General features: G+C 35.0%; 1 long non-coding RNA gene across 1 annotated transcript in view; it reads right to left on the bottom strand.

Moving 5' to 3' along the window:
- The window catches only part of LOC107681259 (uncharacterized), an 89,798-nt gene extending 84,754 nt beyond the window's left edge, over positions 1–5,044 (bottom strand). Inside the window, exon 1 of the long non-coding RNA XR_001633234.1 lies at positions 4,823–5,044. This is a non-coding gene — a long non-coding RNA (uncharacterized LOC107681259). The remainder of the gene's footprint in view (positions 1–4,822) is intronic.
- Between the last annotated feature and the right edge of the window lie 661 nt (positions 5,045–5,705).

Raw genomic sequence — 5,705 nt, 5'->3', positions numbered from 1 at the left:
ATCGATACGACGATGTATCGTCACAGAGATTTGACGATACGAGTATCGATGCAGCTGGCCCTGTATCGATATTGTGGCACGTGTGCAGCAGTAGACCGCGCTTAATTTGAATACAAGAGCACTGTTTAAAATTGAGCAGAAAAGTGCGAGGTTTCTAAAAAATAATGAATAGAGCATAATATATAGGCTACAACAAGGTTTAATCTGGCCGCAGAGGAACACAACTGGGTTGCCTGATATAAAGAGACGTAATCCCCGACGCAGAGTTTATACGGAAATATCTACTAAGTGTGCTACTTATCTCTGTCAACCTGGCAACCATGTGCACACGCTCTCTCTCTCCACTGTGGATAAACTCGCTTGCTTTCTGAAAACACCGGTTAGCTTGCAGTTTAGCGATCTCCACTTCAATATTATATTCTCAGAAAATTGTAATTCATCGAGTGTTCATTTATGAGAGAGAGAAAGAGAGAGGCTGTGTATGTATGAATTACCACCGTTTTGCCGCGTTTCTCTATTAACAGTAAAGCTGTGGCTTTAATTCCTTTAGAAACAATGATGTTACCAGCTCCTTGTTGAGAAAGATAATGTAGCTCTTGAGCGATTAAGATATTTCGTTGATAAAATTGCGGGGCAGCGCTAAAAAGTTTGTTCCTGAATGTCTGAGTGCGGCAGCAACGTGATCTGCGTGAGTGACTGAGCGTGTGTGTGCGTGAGATACAGTGAAGACAGCGCATTAGTTTAGAACTCTTCTAATTTAAATTTTTATTTTTAATCGTAGAGAGTGTGCTAATTTGTGCAATGATAACCTACCAGCAATGTAAATATTATTTTTTTTTATATATTAGAATGAGCACATTGCAATATAAATTTATTAGAACGAGTACATTATTATTTATGGGCTTAAAAACAAGATGCAAACAATCAGAATATTGTACCTGGTGGGAAGTGCCCAATTTGTAAACATGAAACATATGCCATTACCTGTATTGTACTGTGGTACAGTTATGGAGGCCCTTCATAATGCAGAGGTCAACTGCCTGCTCTGCCAATAGTTAGAAATGACCCTATAGTAAGCAGTGTTTAATAAACAGCTGTTTTACTAAATTCTTCTGAGGTAAAATTCAGTGCAGTCCTGTACCGTGATACGTATCGTATCGTGGTCGCTGTATCGTGATACGTATCGTATCGTGACTTTGCTGGTGATACACAGCCCTAGTTAAAACATTCAAATAGATCATTTAAATTGACAGTATTTCACAATATTACAGTGTTTACTGTATTTTTAATAAATAAATGTAGCCTTTGTGAGCATAACAGACTTTCCAAAAAATTTTTTAAAAATTAAAAAAAAAAGGGATGGGGATGGGGGGCCTTGAAAATATTTTTCTCAACAAAAGGGGGGCCCGCCAGAAAAAGTTTGGGAACCACTGGCCAACTCAAACACACAATATTTAATTTAATTTAATTTAATTCATACAGGCCTACCTCATGTTGCATGTTTGCACTTTTTGAGAAAAACAATGGCACAATAAAAAAAAAGACTTTCAGGTCTATGTCCAATCCCTCACTTTTTCTAGTTATATAAGGGTAAAATATTTTGCCTGTAATTCTTTTTCTCATATTGCAATATAATATCGATATCGCCTGGACAGTGTAAAATATCGTGATATGAATTTTAGCTCATATTGCCCACCCCTACTAGAGATGGAGGATTGACACAAGCGACATGGACTTTGACATGTTCCCTTCAGAAGAAAAGCTGAACTAATGAAAGGTGGCAAAGAAGGACTAGAAAGAAACTAGGTAAGAAACAATTTTCTGATGGCCTCCCTCAGGCCATTGACCCACAAAGAAATCACCATTTAATCATTTCCAACCCAAAAAGTGTCTGATGGAAAAAATGCTTGCGCTATATGAATAGAGATGGTCCTAGAAATGGGTCATTCTGATTAAACATCAGGATGCATACATTATTGACTTTCGCAGCTGCAGTCAGACTCCCCTCACCTTTTCACCAATAAATTTCCAAGAGTCTTCCATGCATTTATGATTACTGATTGACAGATTGGTCTGAATGACCAATCATTTCATTAGCAAATGAATCTGAATTTGAATTATTTTTTTAAATAATTATTAGTGTTACTGAATTAATTATTTGCTAATCATTAACAATTTTAATGATTTTTAAAAATCATTTAAATTCTGATCAATTCATTAATTAATCATTCAAGCTCATCTGTGAATCAGTTCAAAATGATTTTTAAAAGTAATTTAAATTCAAATCGATTTATGAATTATTTAGACTGATTTGTGAATTATTTAAAAAATCATTTAAATGTAAGACTCGAAAGATCAACTCATTCAAAAATCAGACATCACAGTTGCCTTCAAGCAAACTTTACAGTAACACTTTACAATAAGGTTCCTTAGCTAATGCATTTAGCTAATAATTTGTTAATTAATGCATTAACTAATATTGCTAATAAGCAATACATTTGTTACAGTATTTATTAATCTTTGTTAATGTTAATTAATAAAAGTACACCTATTCATTTTACATGTTAGCTCAGGTCCATTAATTAATATTAGTCAGATAAAACTTTGGATTGTAAAATTGTATTAGTAAATGTTGAAATTAATATAAACCGAGATTAATAAAAGTATTTTTCATTTTTAGTTGACTAATGTAGTTGTTACTAATCTTAACAAATGGAACCTTATTGTGTGTTACCAGCTTTACTATACACAGGAGCAATTTTAGCCAATTAAATAATTTACAGCAAATAAAAGCTAGAAAAATGCATATTCATAATAAAAATTCAATCATTTTCATGAGCTTTTAATATTCTCCATTATTTTTGTGTCTGGAAAACACATGTAAAATCTCCGGACAGAAACCCTGTGCAGCAGAACAAAGCAGATGTGTAGGTGTGGTGAACATGAAACCTACAAGACATACAGTATAATGAATGAAGACCAGAACACCACAAAATGCACAGCCAAAGCATTTTCCTTCCAGTCTTATGATTACTACCACACACATTCATACAGCCTCAGAATGGAGGTGTACTCTACAGCACTCTCAGTGCGGTATGTTGACTCTGAGATGTCTCGAGGCAGCGGGGCTGCTTGAGCAATTGAGAGAAGTTCACCTTTGATTGGCTAAGCTACCCATAAACACAGGCAACTGTCACGGTGTCATTCACTCAGTGTTACCTGATGCGCTTGTATTGTTGAGATTTGTGTTAAGTAAGTGTTAAGTACGTCAGCCCTCTGCACCACCCCATCACCTTCCCCCTGTCTTATAAAGCTAACCATAATTCCTTTTGTCCTATAGCTGACCTGGCTGTATCACAGAACAACTCAACTTTCTGATGATAAAAATAGAGTACATATTCTATAAACTATCAATGAGATGGTCCAGAACAGCTTAAATATACATAAACGCACATGAACATTGACTAAAACAAGTTCTATTAAATATCAATTTCGTCAAACCGTCTCTGTATAGAATGGCTTATAAGTAGCTGATTTTTTCTAGCTTTATCAATCATCTTAGATGGATTTGTTTTAATGAGCTTGACTCAATGCATGGAATTATAGAATTAAGCTGGGGGTATTTTGTAGCATGCTAACTAATAAAAGATCATCACAGGGCTAAATTTCCATCTTTGCCACTCCATTTTTAAATGTTTATTAATTAGAAAGTGTCTTAAGCACCGGAAAGGTGCTATATCAAATAAACGAATTACTAGAGAAACTGATATTACTACAGGTGCGCTCTGTAGGGATGTTTTGAATGTTTTTTGCAAAATACTCGATAATGTCAAATCGCACATCGTTAAAACAACAATTACGATATTATCGCAGACGATATATATCGCACACCCCTACTGGAGACTTGTCTCGTATGAATATAATCTTATTGTAATTATAATTATTTATTTACATAATTCTTTATGTAATATATTTTAAAAATGTTATGGAGTGCAATTTTGACTAAAAAATCTTGCAAAAGAAAACACTGGTATTCTAGCACTTAATTTTTATACGTTCAGGCAGCACAGAAACTGGAGTCACAGCATGCCATCTAGTGGCTACTAGGAGTATTTCATGCATCTGCTGTAGTAATGGAATAGTTTATAAAATAGAAAATATCGCGATAATGTCTGCCATTCTTTAAAACCAATTTGTTTGTTTATTTAATTGTATTCTATGTAACTCAAATAAAAGTATTTAAAGAAATTTTACACAGCCTGTTTGATACAACCGCGTGTGTCAAGGTCCAAAAACGACAACAACAAAAAACACCCACAAAAAACACAAAAGTATAATAAAAGTAACGTTAGTCCATAAGACCCCTTTGTATATGATGGCAAGATATTTAATTTTGGGTGAACTATACCTTTCAGATACCCTTGAAGCACATTAGTCCAAATTTTGAGAAATCTCATTAACCTCCAGCTGGCCGTTTTTTAAATAATAAGGCAACATCTTTGTCTAAGTGCAAAAGTATGAGGCATAGGTAAAGTAGCACAGTTCAGCTCAGTAAAAATGACAAGGTGTACAAATATAATGGGTAACGTTAGCAATATAATTCACCATTAATGCATTTCATATTCATAACAGCTTGCTTTATTCTGAAGCGGAACTTATATTTCTATTTGATTGCTATTGCTGAATTGATATTGCATAGGCTACAATGATGTTGTGCTTATCTTTCTAAAGAACTTGACACAACAGCACCACTCAAACAATTGGTTCATTATGTTTCTGTGTATATTGTAGCACATTATGTGAAAAGTAGGATTTAACTTACCTGTTTGATGGTAGAAATTAATATTCGGAGGCTGGCAGTCAGTCAGTCGATGGCAACCCTAAAAAAACTTTTCCACAATTTGCTCTTCGGACTTGTCAGTGTTATAGACTACAACGATGGACTCGTTTTAAAAGTTCACTTTCTTGTCATGTTAGTGTTTCATTGACAAATTTTACATCGCAAGCGTTACTAATTCCAGAAACTGACTGCGAATTGCATGAAATTGTGATTACTTCACTGACACGAACGCTCGCGCACAAACCTATCACGTTCACAGTTAACAGCCAATCACGTGTTTAAGAGTCCGCGCGATTTATTTTTTCTCTGAAAATCAAAAAATCATTATGGAACAAATATATGAAAAATGTAAACACACTTACACATCAATATGATTATTATAAAGAAAATAAAGCACGCATTAATTTGGAGGGAGAGAAACAAATCTGAGGAATTTTTTTTGCGTCAAATGTGTGCTCAAAGCTGATTGGTCCAATATACAGCTATTGAACCAATCAGCTGTGAGCACATCTTCACGCAAAAAAAAGTGTTGTGTGACGGTCTATGCTGAAAACATATGGGCTTACATTTCTGCCACAATTCTGCGAGCGAAAGATCATATTTTGAGCGCACAAAAGTGCATTTTGCATGCGCGCGATCTGAGTTTGTGGAGAAAATGTTCGTTTCGCAAAGAAAAAAGTCTTTCGAGCGCACGGAAATCAATTTTGCATTTAAAATACGTTTTTGGATGTGTGCAGACTTTCTCTTTTGCGCGTGCAACGTTTCACTAGCTTGCTCACCTATGGAAAGCCAATGGGTCAGAATTCGCACGCTTTTCACCGCCGTATCAATATTAAAACGCCGTTTTCATAACGTTAAATAAGAG

Source organism: Sinocyclocheilus anshuiensis, unplaced genomic scaffold (assembly GCF_001515605.1).
Source record: "Sinocyclocheilus anshuiensis isolate Anshui unplaced genomic scaffold, SAMN03320099.WGS_v1.1 scaffold1495, whole genome shotgun sequence".
Taxonomy (NCBI): Eukaryota; Metazoa; Chordata; class Actinopteri; order Cypriniformes; family Cyprinidae; genus Sinocyclocheilus; species Sinocyclocheilus anshuiensis.
The sequence above is the reverse complement of the archived record's forward strand: the minus strand, read 5'-3'. Positions and strand labels throughout refer to the sequence as shown.